The sequence below is a fragment of the Diceros bicornis genome, chromosome X, assembly GCF_020826845.1.
Source record: "Diceros bicornis minor isolate mBicDic1 chromosome X, mDicBic1.mat.cur, whole genome shotgun sequence".
NCBI classification, from domain to species: Eukaryota; Metazoa; Chordata; class Mammalia; order Perissodactyla; family Rhinocerotidae; genus Diceros; species Diceros bicornis.
This window is the reverse complement of record NC_080781.1, coordinates 43,425,659-43,444,158: the sequence shown is the minus strand read 5'-3', so window position 1 is coordinate 43,444,158 and position 18,500 is coordinate 43,425,659. Positions and strand designations below refer to the sequence as shown.

The following is an 18,500-nucleotide window of genomic DNA, read 5'->3' as shown; positions in this document are numbered from 1 at the left end:
AGGGGAATCTAAACTACTTTTATGAAGACTGAATAGCAAGCAGTCAAAAAAGAACATTGGACTTTGCTCTGTCAATTTCTTTTTGTCCCTCACGTGTACATACACACCCAGCTTCTCAGTGTCTCTTTTCAATATGTAACATAATTTACTACCATGGCGTCAACTGCCTGAATACTGATGCTTCTCACATTTACATTTCTAGCTCAGAACTATTTTCTGAATACCAACCTCTTATTTCCAGTTGTCCAAAGGACATCTTTGTCTAGAAACACAGGCACCTCAACCTCAACATGTCTTGATATTCCCTCTGTCCAAAAACAAGAATCCTCCCTTCTTTTCCTGTACTTGATCTCATTTAATAGTCCTAGGCCTCTAAAGTAGAACTAGAGAAGCGTCTTGACCCCTTCTTTCTCTTAGCCACCCATTTCACTTTTATCTAATTAGTTACCAAATCCTGTTGACTCTACCTCAAATATGTCTTCTCTCACATCTCATCCTTTTAGCCTCCTTGAACATCTTAACCATTCCCTGAACACGCAGTATGCTCTCACGACTCTTTGCCTTTACAAATACTGTTCTCTCTGCTTGGAATAGTCTCCCACCCCTTCTTTGTTTGGTAAACACCTACTCATTGTTAAAGGGCCCCACTGTATATCACAAGCCATTCCTCATTCCCACAGGAGAGCTAATGGGTCTCTCCTCTGTTCACTTACCACATCTCATCATAACTATCAGTAACTCTTTTCCCTACTAAACCATGAGCTCTTTGAAGGCAAGGACTGCATCTTAATCATCTTTATAGTACCAGCACCCAGCATGTAAGAGTCTGTGGTAGCAATTAATAAAGAGTGAATGATGTAACCTAAATTCAATTTATCAATTTTTCCTTTAATGGATCATGTTTTTGGTGTCAAATTTAAGAACTATTTGCATAATCCTAGATTCCAAAGATTTTCTTCTATTTTTTCCTAAAACATTTATAGTTTTATGTTTACATTAAATCCATGATCCATTTTGAGTTTTTGTGTGTAAGTATGAGACTTATGTCAAGGTTCATTTTTACGTCTGTGGTTGTCTAATTGTTACAGCACCATTTGTTGAAAAGGCTATATTTCTTCCATTGAATTGTTTTTGCAACTTTGTCAAAAATAAGTTGGGTATATCTGTTTGGATCTAATTCTGGGTTTTCTATTTTGTTCCTAGTTCTCTGCCTTTCTAGAATAATTGTGTCTATACCTACAAAAAATCTTGATGAGATTTTGATAGCAATCGTCTTAAATCTGTATATGAATTTGGGGAGAATTGACATCTTTACTAGGTTGAGTCTTCCGATCCATGAACGCAGTGTCTCTCTATTTCTTTAGTTCTTTGGTTTCTTACACCATCATTGTTGTAGTTTTCCTCATACACGTCCTATACATGTTCTGTTAGATTTACACCTAAGTATTTCATTTACTTTGTGGCAGTTGTAAATGATATTCTTCAAAGTTTGTCTCCACATGTTCACTGTTAGTGTAAAGAAATGTGATTGCTTTTTATGTATTGATCTTGTATGCTTCAAACTTGCTGAACTTATGAGTTCTAGGAGTTTCCTTTGTTTGGTTTTGTTTTAAAATTCTTTGAGATTTTCTATGTATGCCATCTGCAAATAGGGACAGTTTTATTTCTTCATTTCCAATCTGAATACCTTTTATTGCTTTTACTTACCTTATTGTGCTGGCTATAAATTCCAGTGCTATGTTGAATAAGAGTGGGGAGGGTGGATATCCTTCCCTTGTTTCTGATCTTAGGGAGAAAGCATTCAGTCTTTCATTAATAAGTATGATGTTAGCAGTAGGATTTTTATAGATGTTCTTTATCAAGTTGGTGGAGTTTCCCCTTATTCCATATTTGCTGAGAGTTGTTACCATGAATAGATGTTGGATTTTGTCAAATGCTTTTTCTACATCGATATATGATTGTATGAGTTTTCTTCTTTAGTCTGTTGATATAGTATATCACACTGACTGATTTTTGAAAGCCGAGCCAGCTTTACATCACAGGAATAAACCCCACTTAGCCACAATATATAATTCTTTTTATATGTTGCCAAATTCTACTTTCTGATATTTTGTTAAGGATTTTTTTATTATGTGTCATTATTCATGAGGTCTGTAGTTTTATATTTTGGTACTGTCTTTGGCTTGTTTTTACATCAGGGTAATACTAGCTTCATAAAATGAATTGGGAAGTGTTCCCTCCTCTTTTGCTTTCTGAAAGATATTGTGTAGAATTGGTGCTAATTCTTCTTTAAGCATTTGGTAGAATTCTCCAGTGAAACCATCTGGGCCTGGGGATTTCTTTTGTGAAAATTTTTAATTTATGAATTAAATTTCCTTAATAATTATAGGACTATTCAAATGATCTATTTCATATTGGGTAAATTGTGGTAGTTTGTAGTTTTCAAGGAATCGGTCCATTTCATCTGTATTGTCATATTTATGTGTATAAAGTTGGTCATAGTATTCCCTTATTGTCTTTTTGATATCTGCAAAGTCTATAGTGATAGCCCTTGTTTCATTCCTGATATTGGTAATTTATATGTTCTCTCTTTTTTTCTTTGTCCATCTTGCTAGAAGTTTGTCTATTTCGTTAACCTTTTCAAAGAATCAGCTTTTTTTGCCCATTGATTTTCTCTAATTTTTATTTTAATTTCATTGATTTTTGCTCTTATCTTTACTATTTCCTGCCTTCTGCTTGCTTTTGGTTTCTTTCACTCTTCTTTTTCTAGCTTTTTGACATTGGAACTTAGATTACTGATTTGAGCTTTTTCTTCTTTTCAAATATAAGCATTTAGCGCTATAAATTTTCTTCTTAAAACTGCTTCAGCTTTGTCTCACCAATTTTGATATGTTGTATTTTCATTTTCATTTAGTTAATGTAATTTGTTATTTCTCTGGAGAGTTCCTCTTTGATCCATGGATTACTTAGGAGTATGTTTTTAGTTTTCATTTGTTTTCTATTATTCATTTCTAGTTTGATTTCATTGTGGTCAGAGAATATACTGTGTATGACTTCAATTCTTTTAAACCTGTTCAGGTTTGTTTTATAGCCTAGGATATAGTCTATCTTGGTATATGTTCCATGAGCACTTGAAAATAATGTGCATCCTACTGTTGTTGGGTGAGGTATTCTATAAATGTAGATTACATCTTGTTGGTTGCTGGTAGTGTTGACTTCTATGTCCTTGCTTATTTTCTGTCTAGTTGTTCTATTAATTGTTGGGAGAGGAATGTTAAAGTCTCTAAGTATAATTGTGGGTTTGTCTATTTCTCCTTCCAGTTCTATCAGTTTTTGCTCACACATTTTGCAGTTTTGTTGTTTGATGCGTATACATTTAGGATTGTTATGTTATTGGTGGGTTGACCCTTTTATTATTTTGCAATGTCTCTCTCTCCAGTAATTTTCTTTGGTCTGAAAGCTGCTTTATCTGCTATTAATATAGCCATTCCTTCTGTGTTTTCATTAGTATTTACATGGTCTATTTTCCCATCCTTTTTCTTTCAATCTGCCTGTATTGTTTTATTTGAAGTGAGTTTTTTTGACAGTATGTAGTTGGATCGTGTGTTTTTTTGCACTCTGACAATCTCTATCTTTTAGTTGGTGTATTTATACCATTTATATTTAATGTAATTATTGACATGTTAGGGGTTAAGTCTAACATTTTATTTTGTTTTCTCTTTGTACTCTTTGTTTTTCATTTATCTGGCTTTTTTTTCTGCTTTACTGTGGATTACTTAGACATCTATTAGAATTTCATTTTTATTTGTCTCTAGTTTGGGGTATATCTCTTCATATAGATTTTTTAGTGGTTGCTATATGTATTACATTATATATACATAATTTATCTTAGTCTATTGTTGTTGTCATTTTACCAGTTTGAGTGAAGGATAGAAAATTTTTCTCCTTTTACATCTCTTTATCTTCTCTCATTTATACTAGAACTGCCTTCAATATTTACTCTACATACATTTAGAACCACATCAGACATTGTTATAATTTTTGTTTTCACCATCGAACATAATTTAGAAAACTCCAGAGGAAAAGGAAGTCTATTGTTTTTACCCATATTTTTTTCCGTGTTGTTTCTTCCTTCCTGATATTCCAGGATTCCTTCTTTTGTCATTTCCTTTCTGTTTAGAGAACTTCCTTTAGCCATTCTTTTAGAATAGATCTGCTAGTGATGAATTCTCTTAGTTTTCCTTCATCTGAGAATGTCTTGATTTCTCCTTCATTCCTGAAGGATATTTTATCTGGATATAGGATTCTAGGTTGACAGTTCTTTTCTTCTAGCAGTTGAAAAATATTGTACCACTTTCTTCTGGTTGCATTGATTTATGATGAGAAATCAGATGTCTTTCAAGTTATTTTTCTTATACAGATAAGGCATTATTTCTCTCTCTCTCTCTCTCTGCATTCAAGATTTTTTCTTTGTCTTTAGCTTTCAGACATTTGGCTAAGATGTGTCTTGGTATGAATTTCTTTGAGTTTATCCTGTTGGGGTTCGCTTAGCTTCTTGAGTTTGCAGGGTTATGTCTTTTGCCAAATTTGAGGAGGTTTTAGGCATTGTTTGTTCAAGTACTTTTTTGTGTGTGTGTGAGGAAGAGTAGCTCTGAGCTAACACCTGTTTCCAATCCTCCTCTTTTTGCTGAGGAAGATTGACCCTGGGCTAACATCTGTGCCCATCTTCCTCTACTGTTGTTCATATTGGGTAATTTTTATTGTTCTGCCTTTAAGTTCACTGATTCTTTCTTTTGTCACCTCCCTTATGTTGTTGAGACTATTCATTTAGTTTTTTATTTTGACTATTGTATTTTTAAGTTCTAAAATTTTCATTTAGTTCTTCTTTATATATTCTATTTCTTTGCCAAGGTTTGATATTTCTTTGCTGAAATTTTCTATTTTTTATTTATTTCATGCATATCTGTAATTGCTCATTGAAGCATTTTTATGATGGCTGCTTTGTCATATGATTCTAACATTTCTGTCATCTTGATGTTGGTGTCTATTGATTATCATTTTCATTCAGTTTGAGTCTTCCTGGTTCTTAGTATGATGAGTGATTTTCAATTGACATTTTGAGTATTATGTTATGGAACTTTGGATCCTTTTAAACTTTCTGTTTTAGCTGACTTCCTCTGACACCACTTTGGCAGAGGAAGGGGGTTGCTGCCTCGTTACTGCCATGTGGAGGTAGAAGTCTGGGTTCCCTACTTGGTATTTATTAATAGTCAAGGAGGGAGGCTCCTTTTTCCTGCTAAGCCTTCACTGATACCTCCCTTGCTGGGAGGGGTAGGCTGCGTCCTTGCTGCTCCCCAAGTGGCCTCCTCTGACACCACAGAGAAGAGGGTGGCCTCCTTACTGCTAGGCAGTGGTAGAAGTTCTGAATCTCCATTAGGGCTCCTCTGACACCACCTCAATAGGGAGAGGTAGTAGTTCCTTATTATTGCCAGGTGGGGGTTCATGCCCATGTTCCCCACATGGTCTCCATTGACATCGTGGGGAGGGGAGGGCATGTTGCGCTTCAGCATAGATGGAAGTCTTGTCTCCATATTCAGCCTTTTCTGCTGCCGCCTTGGCCATGGTGATGTCAAAAAAGACTTTATTACAGCCTGGTCAAGGAGGGAAGTCTAGGCTCCCCACTCAGCTTTTGTTGGGGATGGGGCCACAGTTTTTCTGTGGTGTTTGGCTAGAGTAGAGCAGTTATTGTCTAGAAATTTTCTGTCTTGCTAGGTCACCCCTCTCCTGGTTCTCTGGAAAGGGAGAGCAGGCTTTTGTTGGGACTTATTTTGTCTGTGCCCGTTAGCATTTCCAGGTTGTTGCTTCTTAGCTCCAAACCTGGACTATACAGGCAAAAACAAAACCCAAGGAACTTACCACTGTGTTTTCCCTTGGAATCCAATGTCGTTAGCCAGTATGCCTTCTTAATGTAATAGAAGTCTTCTTCATTACATTAAGATTCTTCTAATTGCATTGTTTGTTTTTTACTCTTGAGTTTTAAAATTTCTTTATATATTCTAGATACTAGTCTTTTGTCAGATATAAGTTTTGCAAATATTTTCTCCTATCAGTGGTATCAGAGGAAACTGGATGAGAGTCTTCTTATGTTTGCTTTATATATAATGTCCAAGGTTTTTAGTTGTACTTAGTGGGGGAAATAGGGAAAATTCATCTACTCCATTTTCACAGAAGCAGAAGTCTCAATAATGTTTTAATCCCTTATCCTGAGATTTATAAGCCTTACTTCCCCATATCTTTAATAAATTCAAAATTAAATAAATATATAAATTGAATTTCTTTATTGAAAATCAAGTATCTTACAAAAAATGAATCTAGACACAAACCTTACACCTTTCGCAAAATTACTCAAAATGAATCATAGACCTAAATATAAATTGTAAAACTATAAAACTCCTAGAAGGTAACATAGGAGAAAACCTAGATAACCTTGGGTATGGTGATGACTTTTTAGATACAACACCAAAGGCACAACCCATGAAATAAATGTTTGATAAGCTGGACTTCATTAAAATTAAAAACTTCTCCTCTGCAAAAGACATTGTCAAGACAATGAGAACACAAACCACAGACTGGGAGAAAATAGATACATATGATAAAGGACTGTTATCCAAAATATACAAAGAACTCTTAAACACAACAATAAAAACAAACAACCCAATTAAAAAATGGGCCAAAGACCTGAACAGACAACTCACCAAAGAAGATACACAGATAGCAAATAAGCATATAAAAAGATGCTCCATGACATATGTCATCAGGGAAACACAAATTGAAACAACAATAAGAAATAACTACACACCTATTAGAGTGGCCGAAATCTGGAACACTAACAATACCAAATACTGGTGAGGATGTGGAGCAACAGGAACTCGCATTTGTTGCTGGTGGGAATGCAAAATAGTACGGCCACTTGGGAAGACAGTTTGGCGATTTCTTAAAAACTAAATATACTCTTACCATATGACCCAACAATTGCACTTCTTGGTATTTGCCCAAAGGAGTTGAAAACTTACATCCACACAAAAACATGAGCAAGGATGTTTATAGCAGCTTTATTCATAATTGCCAAAACTTGGAAGCAACCGAGATGTCCATTAGTAGGTGAATGGATAAATAAACTGATACATCCAGACAATGAAGTATTATTAAGCATTAAATAGAAATGAGCTATCAAGTCATGGAAGAAGCTTAAATGCAAATTACCAAGTGAGAGAAGCTGATCTGAAAAGGCTACATGCCCTATGATTCCAACTATATGTATGACATTCTGGAAAAGGCAAAAGTATCGAGACAGTAAGAGGATCAGTGGTTGCCAGGAATTAGGAGGGAGGAAGGACGGGTTGAAAAGGCAGAGCACAGAGGATTTTTAGGGCAGTAAAACCATTCTGTATAATACTTTAATGGTGAATACATGTCATTATACATTTGTCCAAATCCACAGAATGCACAACACCAAGAGTGAACCCTAATGTAAACTATGGACTTTGGGTGATTATGATGTGTCAGTGTAGGTTCATCAAATGTACCACTTTGGTGGGGGATGTAGATAATGGTGGAGGTTATGTGTGGGGGGAGCCAAGGGGTATATGGGAAATCTCTGTACCTTCCTCTCAATTTTGCTGTGAACCTAAAACTGCACTAAAAAAATAGTCTTTTTAAAATCCAATGTCTTTATTAAAACAGCTAAACTAGATAAACCTTAAGCACCAAAGGTGCTTCTTTTAGCTGATGAAAGAAAGATATGAATCCTGAAGATGGTCGGTATGTCTTACCAGTCCTTAGTACTTAACAACTTCTTCAAGTCCCAGTCTTAAACTTGGGTCCTGATGAGTATGCCAACCCTGGATCTTGTGCAAGTGTCAAGATCTCTTCTGGGGATTTATCTCTGAACTGCCAGCTTTCTGGACTTCAGGCCAGTTTCTATTTTGAGTGAAAGCTCCAATTTATCAAGAGTGCATTGATTGCTTTCCAGCTAATCAAAGGGAAAGCATTGATTGGCCGTTCTGGCATCCTTGTTCAGCTAAAAACGATTGTGTCTCTGGCTCTAATGCAAAGATATATTCTTCCTTTTTTTTACCCCTAAGATGAGGGTGCAGAATATCCTTCAATTTTGTTAAGTATAAAGTTAAGGTATGCCTTTGAATAGTCTTTGAGAAGTTATGCAGGATAGATTTTCTCTCTAGGGAAAAGAGCAGAACATTACCTACTCTTTTCTTTCTCTCATTCATAAAATTTGTTTGATTTAAATTTGCACACAGTGAAAGTTACTTACCTGAGGTTGTCGCTCTTTGCACTTCAGGAATAGATTTCTTAAAGTACCAGTGGCCCTTCCAACAGAATGGAACATTTTGAACAAAAATTAAAAACTAGTTTTGGTGCATGAGATATTAGAAAATTTTTCTCTTGTGATATCCTTCTCTCTCTCTAACTCTCTTCCTTGTGTGTGTGTGTGTGTGTGTGTGTGTGTGTGTGTGTGTGTATGTGTGATTCTTTGCTGCTCTGTACTTCTTGGGAGAAGCTTGAGGTTTAATAAAGAAAGGTTTAAGGATGAGTGAGAGAGGACACTCATGAAGGGATGGGGAGTATGGCTGAATGGCTGCTCTCTTATATGTGATTCAGGATGACTATAATGATGAATCCCTCAGAACAGGAAGAATTGCCAGAAGCCCCTTTTCATGCCACAGTAAAAAGAATTTCTTCTTCCCTCCTTATTGCTCATCAGGGTAAAGACTTGCAGTGGCCTTGGTTTTGCCACAGCTGGACAGAGAAAGTAGCTCTATGTTGACTGTGTATTATATCCCAGGATCTGAGTAGCTTGCTTGGCCTGAGACCTCATGTGATCATGAGAATATAATAGTGATAACACCTTGCATCTATTGAAATCTCACCACAATTCTACAAAGTATGTATTATGTGAGGAAACCAAGGCTCAGAATGGGCATGTTAATTGTCTAAAGCCACATAGCTAGTAAGTATCAGAGCTGGGATTCAAATATAGTCTCTTTGTATGACTCCATAACCCATCATTTTTCCCTGTATCTGCTGAGTTTGGGGGAATTCTGGTCATTGGTTCTACAGGTCACTGAGATAGTGCTGTATCAATCCTCTACCCAATAGTTGGTTTGAAATTGTTAAGACCAGTAAGGGATGAACTCAGTTCTCCTTAGGGATTTGGATTCAGGCTGAAGGGTTCCTCAAAGGTGCCTTTCCACCTAAGTTTGAAGAGGTTCAGCCAGAAGCATGATTACTTTCAGATTTAATAGACACTCTGTGAATGTTAGTTCTGTCCCTCTATTCCAGCACTTACTATGGATCAGATACAGTGCTAGCAGCTCTCAAGTGCGTCATGCCATTTAATCATCACAGCTCTCTTATGAGGTATAGGAATGAATATATCCCCAATTTACAGATGAGGAGATAAAGATACAAAGAAGTGAAGTAACTGGCATGTCCACTATCTCATAGCCAGGTCTGTCTGACTCCATATATAGTTTGCTGTCTATAACACCTCAGTTGGTTCCTACCTACTACCTACTTTGCTTCTGTCTCAATAATATTTTTCAGAGGCTTTAAATTGAATATTTTAATTGAGATCTTCAAGAAATCCTTATATGACTTTAAAAATCCTTAGGCTGTGCATGCTTTCTCCCTTACTTCACCCTGTCAGTATTATCTTCAGCAGTATCCTTGCACCCCAGTAAAGCCCAAAGCAAAAGAAAGTGTAAACTGGTCTGAGAGGATAATTGAGTCTTTCTCAGTCACCCATAGCTTTGCTTTGCCTTGACCTGAAATGCTTGCTAGTCTCAACAGAAGAATAAACAGAGTTAATTGGCTCTTGGATAGGGTAAGAGTTAAGGTTCTAGGTGTGAGTCTGTTTGCAACTAAGCTTATAGTTGTTGGCTTCTTACATTAAGACATACTATAGCCATTTGTTGAGTAAAGCCATCTTCTTTTCTGACCTGAAGCTGGGTCAGTCTCAGTCAGCAGGAAAATGTTACCGTTTGTATTCTGCATTCCTTCTGTTTCTTTGAAGAGTGCTGTGTTTAATAAAGCATGCATGAGGAGATACTGAAAAAAGAGTTTTTAATCTAGTCTTCTTCTCCCAATAGGTTTAAATTGCCCCCAGAGTGTGTGTGTGTTTTAGACCAAGTATCACTGAAGAAGTTGACATCTCATTATGTGTAGGTTATTGCATTTGTGGAACAAAATCTCCCTTAAGTGATACCACTATGTGTCATAAAAAAATAATTCACTTTATGTATGTGTGTTTTCATTTCAGGCATCTTTAATAGGGAAATATATTCTGGTAGATTCATTTACGATGTTTCTAAATAATAAATCATAAACACCAATAAAGGAAAACATCTAAAATGTGCATATTTCAGAGTCGATTATGTGTTGATTAACCTTATGTGTTTTTGCCATAATTCTACTATTGTCATTTTCCCTTGCTGTCAAACAACAATTCATTTTTGGAACATAAGATGCATAATTATGAATGTTAATACAGCACCCTACTGCATCTCATCTCCCTTTGCATTGTGGCACAAGTTTACTTCGGAGACATAAAGGTACTGTCTCTCATTATCCATAGTAACTGTAATTAGACACTAAACTTGAGATATAAATATATTCGTTATTTACCTATTTTGTTAATCAGAATTTTTCTTACATCAAGACTATAGAAAAATAATGCTTGTAATTCAACTAAGAACTATGGGACCCTGTTATAAATAAATAAATAAATAAATAAATAAATAAATAAATAAATAAATAAATAAATAAATAAATAAATAATGAAAGAAAGGAATCTGTGTTTTGGTGGAGAGAGCAATGGACTTGGGAGTTTTTAATTACGTGGTCTGAGTACTCAGTAGAAATACTGAGCAAGTCTTTAACTATCTCATAGTCTTGTCTTTATGGGTAATTCAGGGTAGTAATTCCCACCTGACAGGGATCTGGTAAGGATTAAATAGGTACTTCCTGAGAAAGTGCCTAGAACAGTACCTGATACTGGGTACATAGCCAGTGAATGTGTACTGTTTTTAATATGGCGTTTGAAAGTTAAAAAGAAAGTAGGGGGGCTGGCCCCGTGGCACAGCAGTTAAGTTCACGCATTCTTCTTCAGTGGCTCAAGGTTCACCAGGTCGGATCCTGGGTGCGGACCTACTCACCGCTCATCAAGTCATGCTGAGGCAGCATCCCATATAGAAGAGCTACAACTCCACAACTATGCTACACAGCTATGTACTGGGGCTTTTGGGAGAAAAAGGGAAAAAAGAAGAAGATTAGCACAGGGCCAATCTTCCTCAAAAACAAAAAAGAGATTTCTAAAGAAAAAAAAATAGGCATTTTCTAAACATTAATTCACAAAATTTCTCTGTAAATAGCAAGTTCTCAGGTTACAATTTCATTGACTTAATATTTTTTGAGTTTGATTGCGTAGCATATACATAGCAATATGTTAAACAATGTGGTGGGGAACACAGCAGGACTATGCTCTAGCCCTGGAACTCTAGTGGAAGGAGATAAGACATACATAGGTAAAATGGTTGAGCAAGGAAGTAGATGATTGTCAAAATGAGTGATACCAGTAGCAAGTGATTGTGAAAACTGGGAGAACATCACAAGGACCTTGCAAAAAATAGGCGGGGCATGGCCCAATTCCTAAGTGGTGTGTGGGAAGGCATAAAGAGAGGATGGAGAGAAATGTAGGTTTGGGGAATATTAAGGAAGCCCATCCAACTTAAGATTTATGTAGGGGATCAGTGAGAGGCAATTTAAACAATCTATAGAAGGTCCAGAAAAGCAAACTTTACCTAGTGAGCAATGGGGAACCATTGCAGGATTGTGAGTAGGTGAATAAGAATGAAATCGGTGTGTGGGGGTTGGACTGGATGTGGGGAGGCCGTGTGACATGATTGCTTATGTAGAGTAGTGACAGTAGGAATAGATAGAACGAGTTATGGGGGAGATATTCCAAAGCCAGGACTTGGTGACTGATTCAGTATAAAGGCCAAAGAAGAGAAGTCCACAATGATGAAATGGTTTGAGCCAGTCAGACCTTTAAGGATTTAAAACAAATAAACAAGACAAAACAAAAAGACAAATTAGGGAGAGCTAGGCTTGGTGTCAACGTTTGTTTGTTTTTTGTTTTGTTTTATCTTTAGTTTGAGGTGATTGGTGGGATATATAGAAATTCAACTGGCAGTTGTAGAGCGTAGGTAGAATTGATATGGTGCTTTGGTGACAGATCAGGACCAGAAATTGTCCTAGACCGATACAATGTTATTTCTAATCTAAACTAGTCTTAATTACACATAAATATCTTCAGGTGGTCACTTCATCCTAAAAAACATCATCTGCCCTTAACCTTCGTTCTCCTCCAGCTGCCAATCTCTTTTCCTTCACCCCCAAGCTTCTAAGGCTCTTGAAAAGTATTCTTACACTCATTGACTCCATTTTCTCCCTCCCATTTCTTCACTGCAGTCTGGCTTCTGCCACTTCCACGACACTCTTCTCTGTATAGTTCCAAGGTGAATTAGTGTCCTCCAGATTGAAAAAAAATCAAGGAGCATCTTTCCTTCTCCTTTTCCAATGGGCAATTTTTCAATGGCAGTTTTTCAGCTGCGTAGTGCAGTAGAAGAAATATAGTCATTGGTATATAATAGCACTGATGTCAAATCACATAACAACTGGCCGACTTTTAGCAATTTACTTACTCACAATTTCTTCATCTGTAAGATAGGGGTAATGATATCTACCTTATAGAAGTCTATGAGTAAATAATATGTATAAAGCTCTTTGGAAATAGCTGTTGCTTAATAAATATTAGCCCTGTTGAACACTTCTTTCTGGAAATTTCTTCTCTGTGATTATTAAACATCACTTTCTCCTGATTTTCTTTCTACTACTTATTTTCAGCTCTTTTTCCTTAATTTGTCTCTTAACTACTGGTATACCCTAGAGCAGTGGGCCTCAAACTTGAGTGTGCATTAGAATCCCCTGAAGGATTTGTTAAACAACATATTGCTGCCCTCCTCCCGCCAGAGTTTCTGATCCAGTCAGGGCCCAAGAAATTCTCAGGTAATGCTGCTGCTGCCAGTCTGAAGACTGAGCTTTGAGAACCACTAACCTAGAGCTTTGTCTCAGACCCTCTTTCTCGTTCTATGAACTTTCCTTGGGAGGTTTCAGGTACTGCTGATGATTATCTATAGATATCTATATCCAGAGAAGACTACATTTCTAAACTCCAGATTATCATTTTCAACTGCGTGTTACACTTCTCCACCAAGCTGTCTCCAAGGCACATCATAATCCAGCATACCCAAGCTGATTCTAAAGTACATATGGAAATATAAATCCATAACATTAGTCAGGAAACATCTGAAAAAGAAGAGTAATAAGGGAGAAAGGGACCAGTCCTGTTGTAATATATTATAAAACTACAATAATTAAAATAGTTTGGTACTAGCACATGAATAGACAGATCAATAGACCATAATTAAGTCTAGAAATTGATCCAAAGTCATAGTTTAGTATATGATTTTTTGTGTGTGAGGAAGATTGGCCCTGACCTAACATCCATTGCCAATTCCCCTCTTTTTTGCTGAGGAAAATTGGCTCTGAGCTAACATCCGTGCCCATCTTCCTCCAATTTGTATGTGAGATGCCGCCACAGAATGGCTTGACAAGTAGTATGTTGGTCCGCGCCCGGGATTTGTACCTGCACACCCTGGGCCTCTAAAGTGGAGCACGCTAACTTAACCACAATGCCACTGGGCTGGCCCCTAGTATATGATTTTTAATATATGATTTTATCTTGAAATATTAAAGGTCTTTCTAAGCAAGATACAAAGGGAGCCATAAATGATAAAATTGTTAAATTTGACTACACAAAAGTTAAAATCTACAGCACCACAACAGGACATAAACAAAATCCAAAGATAAAAAACTGAGAAGAACGTTTTGCATCTGATGTGGGAAACAGCTGTTCCCTTCATCTATAAAGAGCTCTTGAGATTGAGAATCACTAAGGAAAATACTAACAAACTAATAAAGTAGCAAGAAAGGACCTAAACAGGCAGTCTAGAGAAAAAGAAAGTTGACTTGTAAAAATAAATGAAAAGATGGTCAACACTCATAATTAAAGAAATATAGATTAATTTCGGCAACAACTCTCACTTGAAGATACAACTTTCACCTATCATAATGGCAAAAATCAAAGTATTTAATATACATTTTTTTTGGCAAATGTGGAGAAACACACACTCTTCTACCTTGCTATATACCTTGCTACTGAAAGTGTGATCCTTGGACCAGCAGTATCTGCATCAACCCAGAGCTTGTTAGAAATGCAGCCCCAACCAGACCTACTAAATCAGAATCTGCATTTTAATGAAATCCACAGGTGATTTGTTTGCACATGAAAGTTTGAAAAGCATTGCTCTAATACATTGTTGGTGGAAGTGTATATTAGCATAACCTCTTTGGATTCCAGGAGACTTTATCACAGTTAAACATTCGCATACTCTGTGAACCAGAATTCCACTTGTAGAAATTTATCTAACAGATATAATCATGTATGTGTATGAAGACATACAAAGATATTCATTCCAGCATTATTTGTATTAGCAAAAAATTAGAAACAACCTCAGTATTCATTAATTGGGTAAAGGTGAAATAAACTATGAAAAAATTCACACAGTGCAATATTATGCAGTTATTAACAATTTGTGAAAAAGTACATGCAGATACGAAATTATCTCCAAGATATATAAGCACAAACAGCAAGGTTCTTAACGGTATTCTAGTATGCTTTTTTGTGTTCTATTATTATAATTCCCATTTTACAGATAATGTAAGTGAGGCAGAGATGTTAAATAACTAACCCGAGGCCACACAGCTAGCAATGGTGAATTCAGATCCAGATAGTCTGGTTCCAGAGCTTATGTTCTTAACACTATGCCGTCCTGCTGCTCAGGGATAAACAAGAAACTGTTAACAGCGATTTCCACTGGAGTGTGGGGGACTTATTTTTCATTGTATATGCCTTTGTACTATTTGAATGGTTTCCCTTCTGCAAGTATTGTTTTTAAAAAAGTAAGAAATACTTAAAAATCAACTTGTCCAAAATTAGACTAATTCCCCTCCCTACTCTTCTTCTGCTGGTATTGGTGACAGGCTGAATCATTTATTGAAGTGAGAAATCTAGCAGACTCTCTGGACTCCCTCCTCTTCTTTACCCCTCATATCTGTCCAATCAGGCACCAAGATTTATTGGTTCTACCTCCTGGACAAGACAGTTCTCAAATCTGCTTCTCTACTCTATCCCTGAATCATAGATCACTTGGACTATAACATTCATTTCCTGGTCCACCTGCCTCTTTTCTCTACAAAATGCCAACAGATACATCTTTGTAAAATGCAGATCTGGTCCTGCTACTCTTATGCTTAAAATCCTTCACTGGCTCCCCAGTGCCTGTGGGAAAAGTCCAAACTCATTAGCATGGCAATATAGATTTTCCATGTTGTGGCCCAGCCTGCCTCTCTAGCCTTAGCTCCCACCACCCCTTCTCGTACATCCTACCCTCGGGACACCATTTTTTCCTCACATTTCAGTGATTTTTACATTCTATTCCTTCTACAGTAGTACCTTTCATCTGGGTCAATTCCTTCAAGAGCAGACCTCAAGCATGACCTCCTTTATGTAGATTTCTCTGGCTGCAGGCTATTAGACATTGTGTATTCTGTACTGGGCAGGTCAAGATACCCTAAAGTTCCATGGTCTCTCAGTGTTCCACAGGAAATGTCTCCAGTATCAAAGCAGTCTGCCTGAATGCTGTGCATTCACACTCCTTGTGGACCCCCAACATGGATGCAGTATCTGGCAGCCTGCTTCTCTAGCTCTCCGCCATGGCTAGTTCAAGGTCTTTTCCCCAGGTCTCCCATAGGCGCCCAGCACGCTTCTTGATTACCCATGACATCTGGGAGACTTTCCCTTTTATTCCCCTTCTCCTCATCCTTCTATCTCTATCTGTAGGCACGGCAGGTTAGAATGGTGGTTAAGAACATGGGCTCTGGAGCCAGGCTGCCTGGGTTTGAATACCTTCTCCGTGGCTTTTTAGTTCTGTGACCTTGGGCAAGTTACTCAACCTCTCCAAGCCTCTGATTTTCCTCTATGAAAGATGGGGATGACAATAGTAGCACCTGCCTCATAGGGTTGTTATGAGTATTAAATGTTTTAATATTTGTAACACATGGTAAACACTGTAAATGTTTTTGAGATAAAAATAAAGTATAAGGCAAGAGACTCTTCTCAAATTGGCATAGGAGGCAAGCCTTTTCCTCTTTAGGAGCTCTTTTCTACTAAAGGTGGCTCATTAAGATTAGGAACAAGTATACATGAGACAGCAAGAATCCTCACCTCTTCTCAAGTCCCCTGTAATTCTGGCTTATTTCCCCAAGTGGACGGGTTGAAAGCTTCTTGAGGGCAAGGATCATAGTGCAGACTTTTCAGACTCCTTGGTACCTACTAGACACATGGTAGACACAGGGTTTATTCCCATCACTCTTAAAATTAAATCCAGATTCCTTACAATGACCTACTCAGTCCCTGGCTCCTTCCCCAACCTCATTTCCTACCCCTCTTTGTCTTGCTTGTTCCACTCCAGCCACATTGGTTTTCATGCTGTTCTTGGAGTGTGGCAAGCTGATCCTGTCTCAGGACTATTGCCCTTGCTGATGCCTATGCCTAGAGCGTTCTTCCCTCAGATATTTGCCTGGCTCCTTCCCTGACTTCGTTTAGTTCACTGCTCAAATATCACCTCCTAACAGAAGCCTTCCCTGACCACACTCTCTAAGATAGCATGGGCCCTACACACCCCTGTCAGTCAGTCTACCCCTTACCCTGCTTTCTCTGTCTTCATAGCACTTAATACTACCTGACATATTATATTTATTGAGTTGAGCCCCATGAGGACTGAAATCTTGTCTGTTTTGTTCATTGTGTTGTCCCCAGCACCTTGAACCGTGCTTGCTTGGCTCTCAATAACTAATGAATGATTGAATCAGTCAATGAATAAATAAATGAATGAATTCAATGCTAGTACCTGTGTAGAAGGGGAAATACAGCAAATTGTGTTCACTGCTTGAATTTTGAATACTTTATAATTTTCATTCTGTGATTCTGTCTTTCAGCTTTAGCATTTTCAAATTAAATCTATATCCATGTATGGGTTTTGTTTCCATTTTACAGACATCATGTTGACAAAATATAAAATCCAATTTAAGTCAAGTCCAATTTTCAAAAAAATAACTGATTTGTTTGTTCTCTGTCCCAAGGGAAAAGTGTATGTATGACTGAGTTTGTGTGTGTGTGTGTGTGTGTGTGTGTGAGAGAGAGAGAGAGGGAGAGAGAGGGAGAGAGAGAACAAACAGTTACCTGCAGTGAGGAAATTGGGTAGGGAGTGGTTTGGGGAGGCAAGAGTTGGGGTGTCCATGTTCCCCAGAAGGAAAATAATTTCATTTCAATTGCTGTATTTTTTTTCTAAATTGTTGTTTCAAAATCCTTTTAAAAACCAAACTGAAAACCAAAGAAATGAAAAGCTTGATGAAATAGAGGTTTGTAAATATAAATACATCAGATCAGGGAATTTTCCAGTGGCTCATGCAGAACATTATGGAACCATGTGAGAGCCTTTATGAAGAGAAACTTCAGAAGGGGAGGTAGATATATGGCAGCTGCTCACCAGCTCATATCTCCCCCCACCCCCCGCAACAAGGGAAGCTCTGACCTGGGAATTGCCCTCTTGGTTCTGGGACCTTCCTCACCATGAAGTAGTATATTCCTGTCCCTGGAACCCAAATTCTATTCAAGCAGCTGGCCTCTATTATGTACATAGCCACTGAGAGTTGAAGGGAGGCTCCCAGCCTGCTTTGGAAGAAAATACCACGTAAGTCAAAGCAGCAGCGGCCAGTATTTTAAAGAAGCCATTTGAAAATCCATTTTAAAATGTATGGTAGCATTCTTTAGAGTGATGGGTCTCAAACTTGAGCATGTATCAGAATCACTTGGAGGGCTTATTAAAATTCAGATTGCTGGGCCCCACTCCCAGAGTTTCTGTCTCAGAAGATCTAGAGTGGGGCCCCAGAACTTTGTTTCTAACAAGTTCCCAGACGATGCTGATGCTCATCTGTAGAACAAACTATGAGAACCACCATTTCAGGAAAAAACAGGAATATAGAAGTGAAGAACTTGGGTTCAATCCTTATGTGAGTTACTTCACCTCTCTGAGCCTGAGTTTCTTATTTTCTAAAGTGGAGTTTATAAGGTTGTTGTAAGGATTAAATGGAATGGTGTCTATGAAAGTGCTTTGTGAACTGTAAATATGGTATACAAATAATAGTAGTTACATGGCTTCTCAAATGGTACTTGGTGC

At 37.4% G+C, this 18,500-nt stretch overlaps 1 protein-coding gene across 2 annotated transcripts in view; it reads left to right on the top strand.

The window, feature by feature from the left end:
- SHROOM4 (shroom family member 4) overlaps positions 1 to 18,500 on the top strand; it is a 186,591-nt gene that overhangs the window by 113,163 nt on the left and 54,928 nt on the right. The gene's annotated exons all lie outside the window — the stretch shown is intronic.